General features: G+C 42.9%; 1 protein-coding gene across 2 annotated transcripts in view; it reads right to left on the bottom strand.

Moving 5' to 3' along the window:
• DMGDH (dimethylglycine dehydrogenase) overlaps nucleotides 1-11458 on the bottom strand; it is a gene marked incomplete at its 5' end in the record, with an annotated part of 192342 nt that overhangs the window by 107114 nt on the left and 73770 nt on the right. The window lies entirely within an intron of this gene.

The following is an 11458-nucleotide window of genomic DNA, read 5'->3' as shown; positions in this document are numbered from 1 at the left end:
AAGATGGTTAAAATACAATACTCCTATTAACGCTAGCCTATACATAAAATTGTTATGAGCTGAACAAAATAGAATTACAGGTAGCACTTGACTATTTTAAAAGTCTGTTTTAGAAGTTTCCTTAGAAGCAAAATAAGTATGAAGTAAATCTTCAGCAGGTTTACTAAGAACCCACTGTGTAGAAGGTATTAAGGAAATCGCTGTGGCCAAGGAAGAGTAATTCTGACATTAATCCCCACTTCAAGAAGCTTGCAGGCTAGTGAGGAGGATTAGACAGGAACTGTCATAAATGGCTCAGTGACCAGATAGGGACAGACAAAGTGATATAGGGAAGTAACTTCCAAGCTCCTTAGAACATGACCCTTAGCAAGAAATACAATTTCCTATAATGACCCAGTAAGGCACACACCATACAACCACTGAAATAAAATGTGTGGTCTATTCTGGTATTTTGTGTTCCATTTCTTTCCATCTTATTTTATTAATAAAACATGCTGGTCAAGATCCTTCAAATTGATTTTATGATCCATTTATAGGTTTTGGCCCATAGTTAGAAAACCACTGCTATGGGACACTTCAGCTATGGGGACTTTCCTATTTAAGTTTACTCTTAGATCACTGATCAATAAGTATTCAAAGCCCAGAGTCCTGCTCTCAGAGTTCCAGAGCTGTTTTCTTTTTGCTGATCCATTTCTATTGCGAAGAACATACCAGCCAATAGGGAGGGGGCGAGAAGGGATTTGTATCTAGGCCCTCTCCATTCTACCCCAAACTGAATCCACCTAAATGCCTCCAGTAGGTACGCCTGAAGAGCAACAAGTATGTGTTACTTTGGTAGCTTAAAAAAAGGATAATTTAAAGAAAAAAAAAAGAAATTCTCTAAACTCTACTCAGGTTTCCTATATTGATAAATATGTTCTTACCTGATAATATCTATGCTCTTATGAGAGCCCAAGCCTGAAGATGCAAGACCATTAGAATAACCAGGGCTACCCTTCATGTATTAGGAAAGAGTTTATGCTGCTTTCTAAACATCCTTGGATTGGTTAGCTGTTTAAAAATTGTAATTTCTTCAACTATTAAAAACATAAGAGCAATAAGACTATCTTGGTGATATTAGGTTCTTATTTTCATTTTATAATTTGCTAAGTCCTATATGAAATCTCTACACCTCAATTTATCCATCAATTTTAAAAGTAATAATACTTTCCTTCTTCACAAGTATGCTGGGGTTTTAAAAGAGAAGGCAGCAGTATTAAAAAGGAAAAGAAGTTTCTAGAATGTTCTTACAAAGATAATTAGCAATTCATCCCGCACCCCCCAATGCACAGAAATGGAACCAAAGCAGCACAACTCACAGAGGCTACATATGACTGAGGTAAAATTAGAGGAGAATAAAATGCCACTTTTTTTTTTGTTAATCCTCACGAGAGGATTTTTTTTTCATTGATTTTTTAAATATATATTTTGATTGATTTCAGAGAAGGAGAGGAAGAGAGAGATAGAAACACCAATGATGAGTGAGAATCATTTATCGGCTGCCTCCTACACACCCCCTACTTGGGATCGAGCCCACAACCCAGTTATGTGCCTTGACCGGGAATCAAATTGTGACCTCCTGGTTCATAGGTTGATGCTCAACCACTAAGCCACACCAGCCAGTCTTTCCATTGGTTTTTAGAGACAGTGGAAGGGAGAGGAAGAGACACAGAGAGAGAAACAGATGTGAGAGAGACACATCAATTGGTTGCCTCCTGCACAGCCCTGACTGGAGCCAGGGACTGAGCCTGCATTCGAGGTACATGCCCTTGACCAGAATCGAACCCGGGACCCTTCAGTCCACGAGTCGATGCTCTATCCACTGAGCCAAACCAGCTAGGGCAAAATGTCTTTTTTTTTTTTTTTTAAACAAAGTTGCTATCTACCATTTCTCACTCTCAAATCAGGTTCAATATGTAATGCTTTCATTCATAGATGATAAAAACTTTTATTTGATTTATTGTCCTAGTGCTGTGTAAGATGCTTGTCCCTTTGATATTCTTTTCAAAACTTTATTGCCACACAAAACATTGTAACCTCTAATCATTCTTATATCCTTTGATTTGAAAAACATTCCCTCAAAAGGAATTAATTCTATTGAAGAGGTGCTTGACTGAACTATATGTCAACACTGCCTCCTAGTGGCATATTTCATATTTTGAAAAAATTTTGAAACAGCCTATCCACCAAGTGCATTCATTTTATTTCCAAAAATATTGTTCATTAAAAGGGAAGACTCATTAATAACTCATGGTTTATTTATGTTAAATGAACATTTATCACTGGTAAATATATTTTTATGGAATCAGAGCTAAAGATACCTTAGAGATCATGAGTCTAAACTCTCCCTTTTAAGGCTAAGATTACTAAGTGAGGCAGGGTACCAAGTCAGAAAGAACTGCTAGTCCAAGGCTGCTTTAGCTTGGATTCTAGGTAGAAGAGGAGTAGAACCAGGACAGATGGATCAAAACACTGAGTTCATCCTCCGGCCAGGAAATAAAGATCCTTGCATTACTCAGAGTCAGTGTAAGCTCACTGAATAAACTGTTTGCAGTTTAAGGCCTGACACTTCATTGCATTGTAGCAAAGCGTCTTCTGGTAAGAGAATAATGCCAATGCAGAACTACAGTGCGACAGAGCCAGACAGGAAGGGATTAAAAGTTTCAGTTCCCAACTTCTCCAGAGGGGGGCAGCAAGTCACCAGCAGGGAATTCCTGTGGAGCTCTATTTTGCTTTGAACCTAAGCTATCTCATCAGAATGAACTGTAACATTAAATGGCAAAAATACCTGTAGTCCTCTCTTTTTGTTCTGGTCAGTCTTTTTCCTAAGATATATGGACCTTTGCATCACATCCATAGCAACTCACCCATCAAGGAAAACCTTTTATGTCTCCAACCAGATTCCCATTTTCCCCAGCTTGCTTCATTCTTCCCAGCTTTGACCACATTGGTTAGCTGTGAGTATTATACAGGCTATTTTCCCAAATCGCTTCTCTGTTAGTCAATAACATAACTTTGGCCAGTCTGGAACCTTCCATGTGTTACCTGACAGGTAGACAACTCTGATTCTTACACAATAAAGGGTGGAGAAGTTAATTTAAAGAGAGAAAAACAGAAGAGCCCCATAAACTTCTTCAGGAGTAGAATGTCTGAAAGTGAGTGTGTTAAAGAACATGGGTAAGAGAGAACAAGACCCAATATTTCTGAACATCTCCAGAAACAAATGAATGTTTAGTATTTGAACAGAAAACGAATGAAAGGCAGCCAAATACAAAGACTTATCCCTGATGGTGGTAGGAAGGACATGGTCATTTGGCGAAAATTGGTGGGAGTGTGGTGAGGGGAAAGGAAGAGCTAGAAAATGCTTCTAGTTCTCAAGCAGCTGAAGGCATTCTGCTAGCCTGGGATAGATGAAAACTTAAGGGATGAAAAGTGAGAGAGATGGATGTCAGCATTTGTGCTGCTGTGAGCATAGAAATAATGCCAAACAATTTGAGTACAGCAAAACGGGTTCATTTATATATGCCACTGAACCAAATGCACAATAATTTTAACACATGGTTTGACTGACATATTTGTGAAAGTTCCCTATGTAAATTCCTACATAAAGTCAGTTTTCAAGGGGCACATTTAGCTTAATAAAATGTTTTGGCATAAATTAAAAAAATGTATTTCCCCAAATGCCTAAAATACTTTTTGCAGTCTTCACTTATATGCAAATCATTAATGTACCATTTATAAATTATTCCTGTTTGTTCCTTCAGGCAGGTTCAGCGAGACCTCTGCTTGGCCCCATTTTGTGGTTACTTGTTCCAGTTTACTACATAGCCTTGAAAGGAAAAAGCTGAATATCTTAGAAAACATTTCAAACTACCCCCCTCCTCCCCGCAATTCAGTCTGGCCATTCTTCCAATTATTTTGACTTAATGAGATCTTACTGTTCTTTGGAAAGGTTAATGTCTTGCCATATGATTTGGCTTAGTGCAGTGGTCGGCAAACTCATTAGTCAACAGAGCCAAATATCAACAGTACAACGATTGAAATTTCTTTTGAGAGCCAGATTTTTTTAAACTTAAACTTCTTCTGACGCCACTTCTTCAAAATAGACTCGCCCGGGCCGTGGTATTTTGTGGAAGAGCCACACTCAAGGGGCCAAAGAGCCGCATGTGGCTCGCGAGCCGCAGTGTGCCGACCACGGGCTTAGTGGAATTCAGCCATTTCCCCAAAACACTAGTGCAATGTAGTAGAAAAGGCAATGAATAAATTTATTATTTTTTTTGCAATGAACACATTTAGAATCAGGAATTCAGGGTGTAAATTCTAGCTTTGCCCCTCTCTCTCACTGCGATCTCTAACACCTTGCAAAAACCTCCAGTTTAAGTTTCTAATTTAATGGTATAATAAGCAATAGCCTCATCATTGTCAACAAATATTACTGAGTGCCACGTGGTGATATGTTTCCAGCAGACTTAATTGTTAATTAATTGTTCCCTCGGTTAAACAGATGGCACACTAAAACAAATAGCACTGTTCAGAGGGCAAGGAAAATGTTATTAGCCTCCACTCAGCCTGGCACCGGGAATGAAAATGTCATTCTCCCCACAGGGGCTGCTTCCTAAGAAAATTTGGGTCTGTGGTTTGTCATATTCTGAACTGTTTCTATTTTCAGGACTCAGAGTTCTTTGTAGGTTTGCATAAGCTATGGAAGTTCTAGAAACATCGCGTGAGTAATTCTTATTTAGAGTTCTTCACGGAGGAAGGGAGAGAACTGTCTTCTCCCATTTGATAATAAGGTGGTGGAGTTTGGAAGCTAGAAACCTCAGAACATTTTCCCTCTGTAAAGCCATTCTCAGAAGCTTGATGACTCCCAGATTTACATCTCCAGCCTAGACCATTCCCAAAAATGTGCCGTTGATAGCATCTGACCTTTAGACCCAAGGCCGTCCCTGCCCAGGGCCCTGAGCCCCTTCCTGTCGTTATCCAGGCAGAGTGCCCCAAATCTGGTCTTGGTCCTGCGTGGGTTCTAATCTAGAGGTTCTGGTCACCAGAACCCACGCAACATTTTCTGCCTCAACAAAGCAGCCTGCCTCAACATTTTCTAAGTCCCTCTCTAATGGCTAGGACCCGCCAGGGCCAGCTGTGCCATCTGGGAGAGGTGTCTCCAGCCTGGACAGGTCAGCCCAAGACCTGGTCCTGGTTTCTTCCCTTCTGGGTGCTCAGTGACCCTCTATATCCCCTTCCCATGTCCCCACTTCCACCTCACTCCTATTGTTGACCAAATCCCCCCAAAGCCTTGGGATTCTTGTTAGCCCCAATTCCAGAAGGGCCACCTGGTGACAGGATGGCTCCCACTGGCAGGTGCACTGTTTCTGTCCCAGAATCGGGTGAGACTGGCTGCCCAGGATAGAGCTGACCCTCTGCTTTTGTATGGCTCATGCCAGACACAAGACACGTTCGGGTCTCTGGGCCACTGAAAGCCCCCTGCCAGCCCTTCCCTTGAGTGGTCAATAGGGGCCCTGCATTGGCTCTCACTTGTGGGGGCTCCCACCTCATGCTGCCCACGGTCCACAGCATTGAGGATGGCAGGGGTGGCAATGTTCTTTACCCTGTGGGTCCCTCTCCAGACACGACCACTCCCTACCTCCCCACCACAACCATCACCTGATAAGTCACCCCACCCCTCCACAGGCTCTGCCACACAATCACGCCTCCTCCAGGGGTGGCCATGCCTGATCCTCTGAAGGTTTTCCAGACATTGCCCCACAATATCAGCAGGCTATTCCCATCAATGTCCTCTGGCCTCTTATGGACCTGGTGCTATCTGGTCTCCATCAAGTCGTGCCAGACAAGGGATGGACATTCCTGGAGTGAATGGAACCTCCCGCCCAGCACTGCCTCCTGAGGGAGGTACGTGGAAGGCAGGAGCACAATCAACACTGAAAGAGACCACACTTAGGAAAGCACTGTTTATGGCCTACCAACATGGTTAGAAGATGTACTCCTCTACATTTACACTGTAAAACTCCCAATAGTAACTTTATCAGAAACTTGTCATAAAGTGAATTGCCAGTCACATGTTCCCACATATTCTGGGTAAGATGTGCACTTGTGGTCGTCATCCACAAAGCACAGCAGTCACCTCTGAGAGTCGTGGGAACCAGTATTCACAGGCTGCACCATGAATGATGTAGTGTCAGGAGTACTGATGTCACCAGCATTAAATAAACGCTATTTTGGAGCTGCAGAAACAAGATCTATATTGTTTCAATACAAATGGTGTCCAAAGAACCATGGCATTGAGAGTAATAATAGCAATGCTCTCTTTTTCTCTCAGTGGAAGATATGAAAGTTGCACACTGGACAATAAAGAACAAGAGACGGTTCCTCTTTGTCGATAAGAAGAGATGGTAATCTTCAAATGCACCAACTGAACAAGGAGCAAACACAGAAGTACTCTTTTCAATCCATGTAGCAGATCGCTGCACCTCATGTGGGCCTATGAATTTTTAACTACCTTTTTAATCAAATACATTTATAAATCAAATTGCTTATATAGACAATTGCTTTCCCATAGAAGTATTTCCCAGAGCCCTTCACAGCTAGCAGCAGCCCGCTTGACTCTGAAGATAAAGTCCTGATCTACCCTTGTCCACCTAAACTTGCCCTCCCACAGTATCTCCTTTCTTTCTTTCTTTCTTTCTTTCTTTCTTTCTTTCTTTCTTTCTTTCTTTCTTTCTTTCTTTCTTTCTTTTTAATGTATTTTATTGATTTTTACAGAGAGGAAGGGAGAGGGATAGAGAGTTAGAAACATCGATGAGAGAGAAACATCCATCAGCTGCCTCCTGCACACCCCCTACTGGGGATGTGCCCGAAACCAAGCTACATGCCCTTGACCGGAATCGAATCTGGGACCCTTCAGTCCGTAGGCCCACGCTCTATCCACTGAGCCAAACCAGTTAGGGCCTGTCTTACTTTTTTTTTAAAAAAAAAATTGTATTTATTTTAGAGAGGAGGGGAGAGAGAGAAAGAGATAGAAACATCAATGATGAGAGAGAATCATCAATGTCCCACACTGGGGATCGAGCCTGCAACCCGGGTATGTGCCCTGACCAGGAATCGAACTGTGACCTCCTGGTTCATAGGTTGACACTCAACCAATGAGCCACACCAACCGGGTTCTCCTATCTTTCAATATGGCAACTCCAATCTTCCAGTTGCTCAAGCCAAAACCTTTAACTTTTTAAAATTTTTATTTATTTATTTATTTATTTATTTATTTATTTATTTTAATATATTTTTATTGATTTCAGAGAGGAAGGGAGAGGGAGAGATAGAAACATCAATGATGAGAGAGTATCATTGATAGGCTGCCTCCTGCACACTCCTCACTAGGGATTGAGCCCACAAACCGGGCATATGCCCTTGACCAGAATCAACCCTGGGACCTCTCAGTCCACAGGCCAACACTCTATCCACTAAGCAAACCAGTCAGGGCTAATTTTTTAAATAGATTTTAGAGAGAGAGAGGAAGGGAGGGTGGAAGAGAGAGAAAGAGAGAGAGACTTGCTGTTTCACTTATTTATGCATTCATTGGTTGATTCTTATATGTGCCCTGACCAGGGATCAAATCTGCACCTTGGCATATCAGGATGATGGTTTAACCAAGTGAGCTACTAGCAAGGCTCAAGCCAAAATCTTGAAGTCATCCTGGACTCTTCTTTTTCTCACACCCACTTTCAATCCATCAACAAAGCCTGTCATGTCTACCTTCAAAATATATCCAAAAATCTAAACACTTTTCATTTCCTCCCTACCATTAATTATCTCCCTACCATTAATCATATCTCTCCTAGATTATAGCGCAATAAGTTTCTCTATCAGTCTCCATGCTTCCTCCCTAGTCTTCCTCAGATCTATTCTCCATAAAGTATCTGGGGCAATTCTTTTAAAAACTATGTAGATAATGTTATTCCTCAATTCAAAACCTTCCAATTGCTTCCTGTCATAGACACTGAATTATGCCACCCAGATGCCCCTTCAAGGAAGGACAGTGTACCCAGCTGTGAGTGATAAGATCACAGTGTCCAGGTCATTCAAGGTCAAAGCTAGAGAGGACCTTTTTATTCAAAGTCACACTTTTCCTATTCCAGCCTTCACCAGGTGCCTGAGCAAAGAAGGGTACAAAACCCTGGCATTTTGACCTGACAAAGGACAACTTTGACAGGCAGTATTCTCTCCAGAGCTCTCCACTGGCTGGCCAAGGCATTTCTGGATCTTCATTGCAATTCAGCTTCAACCTCTGCCCAATCCTATCTCCTCCTCCTCTCTTTCCACAGGTGTCAGACCAGCATTGCAGTCTAAGGCTCTGCCTGGCTACTCCTGCTCCCTTTTCCCTTTAAACATCCACAAGCATTTTCACACACCTTACATCTTGTGCTTCTGTATCTTTCTTGGAATCTAATTCCTAGAGAATCCCAAAATGACTCATTTTTCCTCACTGCCTTATGTAAAATAGCAATACACTCTCCTTGACACTCTATCCACATTATTCCGCTTATTTTTCTTCACAGTAATTGTCACCACTTGTTATACATTTCATAAAATATTTGATTTTTCATCATCTCCCACAAACTAGAATATAAACTTCTCAAGGTCAGAGTCTTGGCCTTGTTCACTTCCATATCCAAGTGCCTATAACGATGCCTTGGATGTAGTAAGAATATAATAAATATTTGATGAATAAGAAAATGATTGCATGTTTGGAAGACCTCTGCTAGAAAGAAGGAGACTCAAGTAGCTACAAAAATACATCATTGTCTTCCTCTCTCAGACATGTAAAGAAAATTTTAAGAGCTGAAAATTTTTGTGATTTGCTTGTTACTCATATTTGAGTCTAAAACCCATGTTCCCGGATTCCCATCTTCCTTTTTTTCTATATGTACACATTTATGCCTCAAATTTTTAAAGCATCTTCTATGGGCCAGATACTGGGCCAAGGGCTGCGAGGTATGAAGATAAAAATGACAACCCCCAGCCTTTGGTCAGCCCCTGACCATGAGGGAGACAAACAAGTCCTCACTAGAGGAGTTAAGTGCTACAACAGATGTTACAAATAGTGCTGTGAAGACACAGAGAAAAGCCTTGGTAGGGAGGGCAAAGGTGCCCTAACGATTCCCTGAGAAATATCTCCATCCTGCTCACCTCTTTCTGTTCTTCAAATAGTCCCTACGCTCAGTCCTACCTCAGGGTCTTTGCACTGGCTATTCCCTCTGCCTGGAGTATGGTACCCTCTAGATTTTCACATGTGCTACCTTCTTGTCATTCATGTCTCAGATCAAATGTCACCCTTTCACGGAGCCCTTCTGAATTCCTAAAGTGCCCACCCACCCAATCTTCCCATCCCCTACACTTTGACTAGATACTGTCAACAGCTTTGCTTTAGTGTTTCATAGCACTCCGCGTGACCTGTTTATTTATCTATGTATTGTATCCTGTCTGACTCCTCCATCCTGTGCTGTAAGTCCTCTGAGGACAGGGGCCTTGTTTGTTTTGATCTCTGCTCTAGCTCCAGTGCCTACAAGGGGGCCTGGCACACTTAAAGGGCTTAACAAACGTGCATTGAATCATTATGAGGAAAAGTGTGTAAAAAGACCATGGTTCCATAGAGACACAAAGAACAACTAGTAAGTCAGGGTAGGGGTGAGAGTGGAGTGTGCCACTCCAGGGAAAACACTTTTGCAAAGGAATGGCTTGTGCTGTCCTTTCTTATCTCCCCAGGGATACCAAGACCAGAAGTCTTCAGGTCTGGGTGATGTTATGCGGGGATATAGACATTCATTATACCATTCTCTTTACTTTTGTATTCTGGAATTTTTCATACTAAAACATTAAGGAAACAAGTCTTGAGGCCAAGCAGGTAATATAAATGTATGAAGCATCATGGATGGACCTAGAGGGTATTATGCTAAGTGAAATGAGTCAGTCAGAAAAAGACAAACGCCATATAATTTCACTTATATGTGCAATCTAAAGAACAAAATAAATGAACAAATAAAACAGAAAAGACTCATAGATAGAGAACAAACTGATGGTTGCCAGATGGGAGGGGGAGGTGGGAACTGGGTGAAAAAGGTGAAGGAATTAAGAAATACAAATTGGTAGTTACAAAATAGTCATGGAGATGTAAAGTACAGCATAGGGAATATAGTAAAAAATCCTATCTAATAATAGAGTAACATGTAAATTACCATCACTCCGCTACGCCCACGATTGGGCGGTGGGAGGCTGGGGGGCGGGACTCGGGGTGGCCTATCCGGCCATTGAGAAGCACGGATCCGCTGCCACTGAGGGAGGCTACCCTGCTGTTGAGAGACGCAGGGGGCGGGACTCCCGCCCCCTGTGCCTCTCAACGGCCAGATCCGCAGCCGCTGAGGGGGCCTGCCGCGGACACCCAGCTGCGCCTCTCAACGGCAGGGTAGCCAGGTGTCCGCGGCAGCCCCCCTCAGTGGCCATTGAGAGGCGCAGGGGGCAGGAGTCCTGCCCCCTGCGCCTCTCAACAGCAGGGTAGCCCCCCTCAGCGGCCGCGGACCATCAAAAGTGGGGGAGCTGGGTGCCTGTCTGCTCCGGCACCAGGCCTTTCAGAAGCCTCCGCTGCGCCGGAGGCTTCTGAAAGGCCTGGTGCATTAGCGGACAGGCACCCAGCTCCACCGCGAAAAGCGAAAGCGTGTAGGGGACCCTACACGTGCATGATTCAATCATGCACTGGGCCTCTAGTATTGTAATAACTACGTATGGTGTCAGATGGGTCCTAGACTTATCAAGGGGCATCACTTCATAAATTATATAAATTTCTAACCACTATGCTGTACACCTGAAACTAATCTATATATATAAAAGCCTAAGTGACCGGCTGACCATTGGACCATTGGACCGTTCAACTGGTACCTATGATGCGCACTGACCACCAGGGGGCAGACGCTCAATGCAAAGACATGGAAACATGGAACAGACTGATGAATCTCAGAGGGAAGGGGGGAGGGGGGAGGGTGGGAAGAGATTAACCAAAGATTTTATATGCATACTAGAGGCCTGGTGCACGGATTCATGCACTGGTGGAGTCCCTCAGCCTGGCCTGCGGGGATCAGGCCGAAACCAGCAGACTGACATCCCCCAAGGGGTCCCTGATTGCGAGAGGGCACAGGCCAGGCCAAGGGACCCCACCAGTGCACAAATTCATTGAATGTCAACTTTAATTGAACATTTTAAAAATAAATAAATATTTTAAAAATGTATAAAGCATCTCTGTTTTAAGCCCAAAGGTGGGACTTAGGGTAAACTGGAGACAGAATGCTCTGCACAAAAACATTCAAATTCAACTCTTTCTCCCAAACTTTGGTGTCATATAAACAAAATCAGCCCG

The sequence above is a fragment of the Cnephaeus nilssonii genome (assembly GCF_951640355.1).
Source record: "Cnephaeus nilssonii genome assembly, chromosome: 2".
NCBI lineage: Eukaryota > Metazoa > Chordata > Mammalia > Chiroptera > Vespertilionidae > Cnephaeus > Cnephaeus nilssonii.
The sequence above is the reverse complement of the archived record's forward strand: the minus strand, read 5'-3'. Positions and strand labels throughout refer to the sequence as shown.